The following is an 11,568-nucleotide window of genomic DNA, read 5'->3' on the forward strand; positions in this document are numbered from 1 at the left end:
ACTTTCCCTCACAAGAGTAGGTACATCAAGTCACACTCACCCACGGCTTTGAAAAAATCCATTTCCCTGCCGACCTTCTGATAGACTGCTCTGGCTCAGGCCCTGTAGCCAATACTCTTTGTCCAGTTATGCATGGAGACCGGAGCAGGAAACCACCCCATCAGAGTGGTGTTCTCAAGGAGACCCAGAGCTGAGATGACTGGCTCACTGTCACCTGGGGGGACATGGATGTGACTTGGATAGCTCAGGAGGTTACTGGTGGCGTTCATTCAGTGCCTCCTGGCGGGAAATCTGAGTGTGCAGGACACTGGGGGTTCATTTGGCTCTGCTCAGTTGCAGGTGGAGGGCCCGGGCTCCATCTCGAAGAGGACCCTGCTCTTCAGCTCCAGGTGGCTTGCCACCCAGGAGGGTCAGCCAGCGTCTCACCTGATCAGAGAAGGCAGAAAGCTGCATGTTTTATGTGGCATCTCAAGTGTTTAAGCTTTGAGCTGACATTGTGCCAGTCCATTAAAACTGGTGTGTGGGCCAGACAGGAATTCAGGCCTCCAGTTTAGGCGCTCTGCCCATCCCATCCCGCAGCAGCGATTAACTCCCTGGAGCCAGGAGCAGCAGGGGAAGGCTGGCAGGGAATAAGATCAGAAGGACCACCCCAGCCGGGCTGGGGGCAAGAGGGCACCAGGGATGTGCTGCTGACACCACGATTCCGGATGGGTGGTGGGGAGGAGTGTAGACTTTGGAGTCGGCCTCCCACCCCGTGGAGGTCCTGTTTTCTCACCAGGAAAAACAATGGTTTGGAGGATTAAACGATATCCTAACAGAAACTTTTACAAAGATGCATACTACATGCCAGCCATGATGTAGTGATTAGCTGCGGGCAATCATGTAAATTTCGTGTCCCTCAGTTTCCCAATGTGTAAAATGGGGAGAAGGCCAGTACCCATCTCACAGGGTTGTTGTGGTGATTAAATATGAAGTGCAGTAATGTTTAGCACATCCTACGCTCCTAATAAATGTTATTTTTAATATTTTTAATCATCACAAAAGTCCTGCAAATAGGTATTACTAGTTCTGTATTTATAGATATAACTAGGGCTCTGAGAGAGAAAATAACTTCCACAAACCAGGCAGCTTAGGTGTCAGCAGAACTGGGCCCCAGGGCCTGAGTGTCTCCTTCTGATGCAGGAAAAGGGGCTCACAGGACCTCTGGAAAGTAGTGTTAGCTCCTTTTCCCTCAAAACTTCATCTTCTTTTAACAGACAGACTTTCTATTGTGTGCCCTTACTTTTTCAAAAATTGCTTTCATAGAAACTTGCCCTGGGCACTTGACTGATCTGAAATAAGGTAGTAGAATGGGGTCTAGGGATCAAAGCTTGGAGCCCCGTGGAGGTGGGGAACATTCTGTAGGAACCACGGTGCCAGCTAGGGCTGAGCCTAAGGTTCCAAATGCAGCAGCCTGAAACAACAATCATTTCTTAGCCCACACTGTCTCTGGGTCAGGATTCAGAAGTGAGTGAGCTGGGTGGTTGCAATTCTGCCAATTTCCAGCGTTAGCACTGGGTCTTTTCTATCCAGAAGTGTCCTGAGATACCACCGACGCCTCCACCACATAAGATGTCTTGGATTCACTTTCTGTCTTCTGCCATGTTGTTATCCGGAGTAGGAGATGGGATTTGTGGATCCTCGCCGCCGTGCTGCATGCTGGGTATCTGCGGAAGACCCCCGGAGAAGCTGAGGCCAAGAGGCAGTCTCCTCTCCCCACCCTCAGGCTCTGGGGTCCACCCTGGCGAAGACTGTGGGTGAACTGAGTGGCTCCAGAGCGCCAGCAGCAACATCATTCCTTCTCACCAGGAGGCACTCAACCTCATGTGAAAAAGACTGTGGAAGAGCCAAACCAAACAGAGAATTACTCTCCCCCAAGTTTTACTATAAGAAATTTAGATAGACAGAAAAGTTGAAAGAATAACATAATAAATATCCACACCCCTTCCACCTAGACTCAGCAGTTCGTACTGTCTTTTCCATGTTTTCTTTATCAATCTTTTCATCTATTTATATACTGTATTTTGACGAACCATTTTGAAGGAAGTGTTAGATGCGGGACACTTCTTAGCCTGCATCTTATAAAAATAAGAACATGCTCTTATGAAGCCATAATTCTATGATCACCTAAGAAAATCAGCCACAATTCTCTAATACCATCTAACCTTCAGTCCATATTCTAATTTTCCCTATTGTCCTTGAAATGTCTTCTATACTCAATCAAGACTCACCTATATGTCTCTTTAGTATTTTTAAAGCTAGAAGTCACCTCTGAAGAGATCAGGCCAGTTGCCTTGTAGACCATTCTACATTCTGGATTCCCAAAATAAAGGCTGTATTTCCTTTAGCTTTTGATCCCCATTATAGCTGGGTGTGGATATATGACCAAATTCTACTCAATGAGATACATGTGAAAGTATTGTGTTCAACTTCTGGGAAGTCTTCTGTTGCCTGGAACATGGATATGATGGCTGGAGCTCTGGCGGCCATCTTAGACTTGAGGATCAGGGTCACCCCAGAGGCAAAAGCTGGAAAGAGCTTCACAGAACTGCTAACACCAGCTCTGTCTGCTTACTTCCCCGTCTCTTTTATTTGAGAAAATAAAACCTTGTGTCACTTTAAATCACTGTTAATTGGGATTTTCTCTCATATTTAGCTGAACTTAATTCCAGCTAATAAAAGAAGCCAGGTTAGGGCCTACTGTAATCTTGTATTTGCCTGAAAGATATGTTATCTGCTTTCTATCTAGCTAAGACACATTTCAGGGTTTCTCTTTCCTCTAGGTGCAGATCTCTGGTGCCAGCACACCATGAGAATGTGCTCAGACTATCATGTTACCTACCCTCTAGTTTTGAATGAATTTTGGCAGTCAGGGAAAATTTCTGTAAGAAGCTTGTGGTTAAAAATGTGAAAAATGAAGTTAGTGTGGCTTGTCATGTGTAAGAGGACAGGGCCGAGAGGTGTGTGTGCAGGAGCAGAGTGAGAATGATCTGGAATTGGCACACAGTGGGTTTCTGAAATACCTGGGCAGCAACCCAGGGGTGAGGCTCCAAAGGGCAGGGCCTTGCGGAGAGGAAATGCAATAAACATGCGAACCCCTCGCATTGTTGTCAGCCAAGGAGAGGTTTCCTGGTGTTGAAAACGCCGTTTGGAAAGTGTCACAGGAAACAAAAGGAGTTACAGCATGTGAAGGCAATCTGGTTGCAACACCTGCCACCCTGTCATCTCTAGGGTTGACCTGGTGGGTCCAGAACAAAGCTGTGCCTGGAGGGTCGGAACGTTCCCAGGTCAGTAAGACCCCCTTCCTGCCCCAGGCATGCAGAAGACATGTAACCTGCTGCTGCCATTTCAGTCGTTGGTTATTTGAGAAACTGGCCAGCCTTTCGAGCTTTGACATTATCGGGAATGTTGAATGTCCTTAAGGGATCCAGTGACATCTTCCTACCTCAACAGAGCAAAATGGGGATCCCAAGTCTGGGGACCTAAAAGAAATCACTCTGGTTAGGTCAGAATTTCAACTATTTGAGACTCTGATATAACCATTAAAAAAACCACACACAAATATTTATTTATATGCACACATATGTACGTATATATATGTGTGTGAGTGCGCGTGTATGAGAATAGGGCTGACCCACACTCATTTGTTCTTTCACTCACTCATTCTTCCAACAATCATTTATTGAGATCCTGCTTCCTGCCAGTCGCTGTGCTACATGTTGGGGATGAAGATAACTGAGTTTCCCACCATCTCTCCATGTCTAAGAGAGACAAATACAAACACAACCAACCAGAACCCAATGGGTCACACCCTGCAATAGAGGAAGGAGCCCAGGGCTTCCCTAGCAGAGAGGAGAGGCACTTGGGGGCTGAGCAAGATATAGTTGCACTGATTTCTCTATTTCTCTGTGTGGCCAGGACTAATTTCGTACTATTTCCTGGGGCCATAATTATGCAAATCTGTGGTTTCTTGCACCGATGGCTCAAAAGCAGAGCCCCACTTTAACACCATTCCTTTTTGAGAGACCTGTCATGGGACTGGGGTCAGTGGCTCAACTCCTCCCAGAACCTGGCTGGCACCCAGGGGACACTGCTCCCAAATGCTTGTCCAGGCAGTTCCCCTGGTCTATTTCCTAATGTGTTTTGCAGCCACGGCCCACGTGGTCTGTGCCTGCTTCCCCGCTGTGGTGCCCCCAGGGCCTGGACAGAGGCTCATGCTGGAAAGAGCCTCCACTTTTTCACAGCGTCAGCTTCTCCAGCTTTGGATGCCAGTGCTTTAGGGTCTTCCTTGTCCTCTCCGCAGGGGGTCACTGCCTGGGCCATGGTCTTAAGACACACATGGTTCTTAATGGGCTTTGATGGCCGCTTAGCACTAGCACCCTCAGCTAGCACCACACCCAATGTGGTTAGCTGGCTGGTTGGTTATCCCTTCCAGGTGCAGAATCCTTGAGCTCAGTAAAGGGTTTGTCTCTAGTTGACCCTTAAAAGTGCCTCTACTGGTGAGAACTCAAGGCTGACGATGTGAGGCGGCCCTGGCAATCCTGTAAGTTCATCATGCAGGAGAGGTAGCACCCCAGGGCAGCCAAGAGCGCGGCCTGGATGTGAAGCCTGCCTCCTTTACTCACTAGCTTTGTTACTTTGAGCAAGTTCCTTATCCTCTCCGTACCCATTTGTAAAAATATGGTTATCAGAAAATAAAAGGATCTACTGCTTAGGGGTTGTTGAAGAATTCAATGAATAAACACACAGAAGGCACAGATAACAGTGCCTGGCCCACAGTGAGAACTCTCACAACATTAGCTGTTATTATGAGGTGTGTGCCTCTTCTAAGATACGTGTAGGGCTGGTTCTGCTGACAGCTTTTCTGCCTCGCCGCCCGGTCTTCATTGCAGAAAGAGGCTGATGTGACAGGCAGCATTTAATTATGCTGTAATTCACAATTACAGTAGTCATTTCTCCCCACTCTGAACTCTTCGAGAGCAGAGGCTGCGCTTATCATCCCTTAATTCAGCCAACTGCACTGAGCTTCTGTGTGCGCCGGCCATCGCTGGGATAAAGGGGAGTACACCAATGCCAACATGGCCTCCATGTCGTTTCCCGGGCCTGGGAGAACGTCTGTCCCATAAACACAGGTTGAAGAAACTGAGCAAAGTTGATGAGAATTCTTCAGAATATAGATTCAGTTTTTTAACTTATATTAATATCCTCACACCTGTGACCTCTGACCAATTTCATACGGGGAAAGGCAGATTATATTTTAAGTTCTGACAGACTATATGTGTTTACCAGCTCTGGCTGGCTGTCTTTACTGACAGAAAGCCGGTCTGAGGATAACAATGGAAGTTCCTCATTTAGAACGTGTCAGGGTTGATGCTACTTTTGGAAAGCTTTTTAAAAAGCTTAAAATATCAGTATGTATGTCTGCCAGTGGCCCGGTTTTCAAGAAGAGAACTGCCGGCCCTAAGGAAGTACAGTTGGGAACTAATGTCCATGTTCTGGGCACAGCAGGAACACGTAGTCCCCGGTCCTGGTGACTGAGGGAAGGGAAATAACCTAGAAAGAGGTGTAATAGCGGGCACATCTTTGTTTAATTTTCTTATCGAGACAAACTGAAATTTTGAACAACATGTGCTGTTCTGAATTCAACACTCAACTATTCATTCTGTTCTTTTTAACATTTTTTTTAACTTTATTTATTTATTTTTTCCCCCAAAGCCCCAGTAGATAGTTGTACGTCATAGTTGCACATCCTTCTAGTTGCTGTATGTGGGACGTGGCCTCAGCATGGCTGGAGAAGCGGTGCATCGTGCGCGTCTGGGATCCGGACCCAGGCCGCCAGTAGCAGAGTGCACACACTTAACCGCTAAGCCATGGGGCTGGCCCCTATTCATTCTGTTCTAAGGTCATGTACACTCCTGGGAAGATCCAGTGGTTCTCCTTCTATGGCTGCTCATGTACTCGTGACCACAGTATTTCATCAATTCTGAGAGGCTGGTTAATTTTCCACTTTTAACATCTCTGAAATGGAGGTGCATCTAACATTGACGGCACCTTAAACACTTTGTCAGAATTTAATTGGCAGAGTTTTCTCTTTCTTCTAATTCATAGGACATTAAATTTGATGACATGGCAGTGGTTCTCAAATTTTGCTGCACTTGGAATCACTTGGCTAGCTTTAAAAAATCCTGATGCCTGGCACCCACCCCCATGCATTCTGATGTAATAGGGATGGGGTACAACCTGGGCATCAGGATTTTTTTTTTTGCTGAGGAAGATTCACCCTGTGCTAACATCTGTGCCAACATTCCTCTATTTTGTATGTAGGTTGCCACCACAGCATGACCTGATGAATGGTATAGGTCCACACCCAGGAACCAAACCTGGGCTGCCAAAGTGGAGCAGGTGAACTTAACCACTAGGCCACAGGGCTGGCCCCAAGGGCATCAGGACTTTTAAGAGACCCCAGGAGATTCTAAAGTACAGCAAAGTTTGGGAACTGTTAAGATACACTATTTCTGCTTTCTTCAAGCTTTTTTCAACTCCTAGGTTTCATGGACCACATCCTTAAGAGATTCTGCTCATTATATCTGGTGCACTCTTCTGTCTCAAATAATGATGTCTTTCCAGCTCCATCCACTAATCATCCTCTACATTCTCATTAGAATGTCAGCGCCAGCAGGGCAGGGATTTTGTCTGATTGGTTCTCTCTTACACCCTCAGCACCCAGAACACTAGGCATATTGTAGACACCTGATAAAGACTTGATGAATGAATGACTATTCCTTTTTTTTTTTTTTTTGTGAGGAAGACCAGACCTGAGCTAACATCCAATGCCAATCCTCCTCCTTTTTGCTGAGGAAGACTGGCCCTGAGCTAACATCTGTGCCTATCTTCCTCTACTTTATATGTGATGCCGCCACAGCATGGCCTGACAAGCGGTGTGTTGCACACCTGGGATCTGAACCTGCAAAGCCCGGGCCGCCGCAGCGGAGCGTGCGCACTTAACCGCTGTGCCACCGGGCCGGCCTCGACTATTCCTTCTTTCATATTCGGTGCTCCGATAAACTCATTCCTCACATAATTTCCAGTAGAAGTGGGATATAGGTAGAGGAGCATGTAGGGAGAAATATATAATTTTAAATGCATGTATTAGAAATAAAAAGTTAAAATTGATATGTTTCTACTTTAAGAAGATCAAAAAAACAAAATTAAATAAATAAACCTAAAGTAAGTGAAAAAAAGGAAATAAAGATAAGAGAGGAAATCATTGAAAGAGAAAAGAGACAAACAACAGAGAAAATCAACTCAGGCAAAATTTGAATTTTGAAAAGTTAATATAATTGATAAATTCCTAGTGAGACTTTTCAAGAAAAAAACCAAGAAAACACAAATTATCAATATCAGGAATGAAAGAAAGGGCATCACTATCAATCTTACTGATATTAAAAATATAATAAAGTAATAAAAATAAAATATAATTAAAGTAATGCTGGGAAGAGCTTTGTGCCAGCAAATTTGACAACTTTGCTGAAATGGGCAAATTTCCAGAGAAACACAACCCACTACTAGAAAAAATAGAAAATCTGAATAGTCTTTTATCTAGTAAAGAAATTGAATCTGAAATTTAAAATCTTCCTACAAGAAAACTACAGGCCTATATGGCTTTCATTAGCAAATCCCTCCAAACAATTGTGTACCTAAAAAAATTTAGAACATTAATAAAGCTACTAGATTTAATTAGTGGATTTACCAAGGTTGCTGGATATAAGGTCAATATATAAAATCAACTGTAATTTTCCATATTAGTAATACAAAATTAGAAAATTAAATGAAAATATCATTTAAGATAGCATAAAATCAAACATTTAGAGATAAATCTAATGAAAGAGTTGCAAGAGATCTATACTAAAATGTACAAAGTATTAAAATTAAAAACAACCTAAATAAATGAAGAGATATATCATGTTTATAGAGTGGAAGACTCAATATTGTTGTCAATTCTCCCCAAATTTATCTAGAAATTCAATGCAATCCCAATCAAAATCCCAGCAGGACATTTTGTGAAAATTGAAAGCTGATTCTAAAATTTATATGAAATGCAAAGAATCTAGAATAATCAGTCAGGACAATCTTGAGGAAGAAAAATGAAGTTGGAACACTTATAATACCAGATAGCGAGATTTACTGTAAAGTTCCTTGTTAAGACAGAGTGGCACTAGCCCAAGATTAGACAAATAGACTAATGGAACAGAATAAAGAATACAGAGAGAGAACAACACATATATGGTCACCTAATTTCTAACACAGATACCCCTATCACTGCAATTCAGGGGCAAAGGATGATCATTTTAGTAAATGATACTGGATCAATTGCACATCTAATATGGAAAAAAATGAACTTGAACTTTTATCTTACATCGTATACAAATATTAATTCCACATGGATCATAGATCTAAATGTGAAAGGTAAAACAATACATTTCTAGAATAAAATTTAGGAGAATGTTGTCATGACCTTGTAGGCTAAGATTTCTTAATCAGGACACAAAAAGCACTAACCATAAAATTTAAAAAAATGATAAACTAGGGCTTATTAAAATCAAGAATGCCTGTACTTCTGTTCAACAAAATACATGATTAAGAGAGTGAAAAGACAAGCCACAGAATGGGAGAAGATGTTTACAATACAATTATTTAGCAAAAGATTACTATTCAGAATACCTTTAAAAAAAAAAACTCCTTCAAATCAACAAGGAAAGACACTTCACAGAGAGGATACTTAAATGGACCAATAAGAATGTAAGATGTGCTCTACATATCATTAGATATCCAGGAGATGCAAATTAAAGCCATTATTATATTTTACTGCATATACACCAGCATGGCTAAAATTAAAATGTATTGGCAAGGATATGGAGCATCTGGAACTTTGCTATATTGCTGGTGGGAGTGTACACTGGAGAAGCGTTCGGCAGTATCTAGTAAAGCTAAACATACACCTACCCTATGACACAACAAGGTATTTATCCAAGAGAAAAGAGAGCATGTATCCACCAAACACATGTGCAAGAATATTCACAGCAGCTTTGTTTATAATGGCCCCAAACTGGAATTAATTCTAACATCCAACAAGAGAATGGATAAATCAACTGTGGCTTATTCATACGATGGGATACTTCTCAGCAATAAAAAAGAAGTAAACTAATGTGACAACAGGGATGATTCTCACAGACATAAGGATGGGCAAAAGAGCCAGGAACAAAGAAGGACTACCATCTGATTCTATTTATACGAAGTTCAAGAATAGGCAAAACTATTCTTTCACGATAGAAGTCAGAACAGTGGTTACTTTTTGGGGGTGGGGTGTTGACTGGAAGGAACCCAAAGTAGTCTTCTGGGGTGTCGGAAATATTCGATATCTTGATCTGAGTGTTGATTACACAGGTGTTATACATATATGAAGATTCATCGAGCTGAACACTTCTGATTTGGTGTTTTTAGTAAATGATGCTGGATCAATTGTACATCCATATGGAATAAAATGAGCCTGGCCTCCTACCTCACTTCCTTCTGTTTGTGTAAGATATTTATAAGAGACAAATAAGACAAAATTAGAATCATCTTAACTGCCTAATAGTAAGGGAAAATTTAAAACATATTGATACATCTTTAAGTTAGGAATATGATATGGCATTAAAAATGTTTTAAAAAGGTTTGCTGTGATGTGGAAAATTCCTATAATGTTGGTTAAAAAAGGCAGATCACAAAAATTCTGTATGAAGAATGATCAAAACTATGTAAAAATGTGTACAGAGAAAAGCCTGGAAGGAAGTAATACTAAAGTGTTAATAGTGGTTATTGGTTGTCTTGGCGTAGTGAAATAATGTGAGGACTTTTTCTTATTTTTACTTTTCTGTAGCTTGCAGAATTCCAAGAGTTTCATAATGGCAGAACAAACTTTTAAAAATAATTTTTTCCTTTCAAAATCTAAACTCTGCCTTTCAAGTTCCTCTGCTAACTGCTGTCTTGCCTTATTAGTCTTTCAAGCTTTTCTGCTTTCTGTTCTCCCTACAAAATGTATTCACTACCTCCTGTGGCTGGCTACACAGAGGCCCCCTACTTACCACCTCCTCATCTTGTCCCCTCCCAATTCCCAATTGACAGAGAGGCCTTTGGGCTGGACACTCTTTATCATCAAGTTAATTAAAGATGCCCAGGGCAGGGAGGCTGTGAATGCTACCTTGTTGCCCAAGACAAGCGGTTGGTGTAATAGAGTTCAGGTTTTGTTCATAAGGGAAATGCAGATTTTTGTGCACATGGTGGGTAAGCATTTATTCTGCAGTGGTGGTGAGAGATGTTTCACTTTAGATGCTGTACGAGGGGTAGCTGCAGCCCAAGCAGAGAGCCCCCCTGTTCCATGTCACGGGACCATAGAGCTGCACAACCACATTGCAGTGTGTACACAGGGACGGGAGAAGTCATGGGCATTTAAAATGCAGATTCTCAGACCCTGCTCAGACCTGTGGAATCAAGTCTCTGGAAGGAGGGGCCTGGGCTTTGCTTCTTAATAAGTTTGTCAGGTGATTCCCCCTCCTTCATATTTTTAAATGTTATTTGAAATCTATAAATATTATATGTGAGGTATATATGTGTGTGTGTGTGTGTGTAATATACATATCTTTTTAAAAATAAAGCACAGTTGGGCCAGGCCCGGTGGCGTAGTGGTTAAGTTTGCGCGTTCTGCTTTGGCAGCCCAGGGTTCGCAGGTTTGGATCCTGGGCGCGGCCCTATGCACTGCTTATCAAGCCATGCTGTGTCAGGTGTCCCACATATAAAGTGGAGGAAGATGGGCACGGATGTTAGCCCAGGGCCAATCCTCCTCAGCAAAAAGAAGAGGATTGGCAACAGATGTTAGCTCAGGGCTAATCTTCCCCAAAAATAAATAAATAAAGCACAATAATAAAATGCATATTCATGAACCTATCACCCAGCCCAAAAGCTGGATCACTAAACAATAATTTATTTATATTTATATTTATCTACGTGCCTTTTTACATTTTAACATTTTACATTTAACACTTTAACATTTTACATATTGTGTTTTTCATTGTTAAAATTTTTAAAAATATAGTTTTCGTCTCCTTGGCATCTATGCTTACACAATATATTGCTTAGTTTTGTTTGCTTTTGAAAAAATTTTTGACTCGAAGAAAAAGAAGTTTACTTTTTTCTTGAATTTTTTATTGTGATAAAATATACATAACATAAAATTTCTGATTTTAGCAATTCTAAAGTGTACAATTCAGTGGTATTAATTACATTCACAACATTGTGCAACAATCACCACCACTGTTTCCAAAACTTTTTCGTCACCTTGAACAGAAACTCTGTACCCATTAAGCAATAACTCTCCATTCCTCCCTCTCCCAGCCCCTGGTAACCTCTAATCTGCTTTCTGTCTCTATGAATTTGCTTTTCTAGATATTTCAAATAAGTGGAATCATACAATATTTGTCTTTTTGCGTCTGG

General features: G+C 42.0%; 1 protein-coding gene across 3 annotated transcripts in view; it reads right to left on the bottom strand.

Moving 5' to 3' along the window:
* Positions 1-11,568, bottom strand: part of PKD1L3 (polycystin 1 like 3, transient receptor potential channel interacting) — a 357,135-nt gene that overhangs the window by 92,521 nt on the left and 253,046 nt on the right. The gene's annotated exons all lie outside the window — the stretch shown is intronic.

Source organism: Ceratotherium simum, chromosome 30 (genome assembly GCF_057802395.1).
Source record: "Ceratotherium simum simum isolate JZ-2026a chromosome 30, ASM5780239v1, whole genome shotgun sequence".
In the NCBI taxonomy this organism is placed as follows: Eukaryota; Metazoa; Chordata; class Mammalia; order Perissodactyla; family Rhinocerotidae; genus Ceratotherium; species Ceratotherium simum.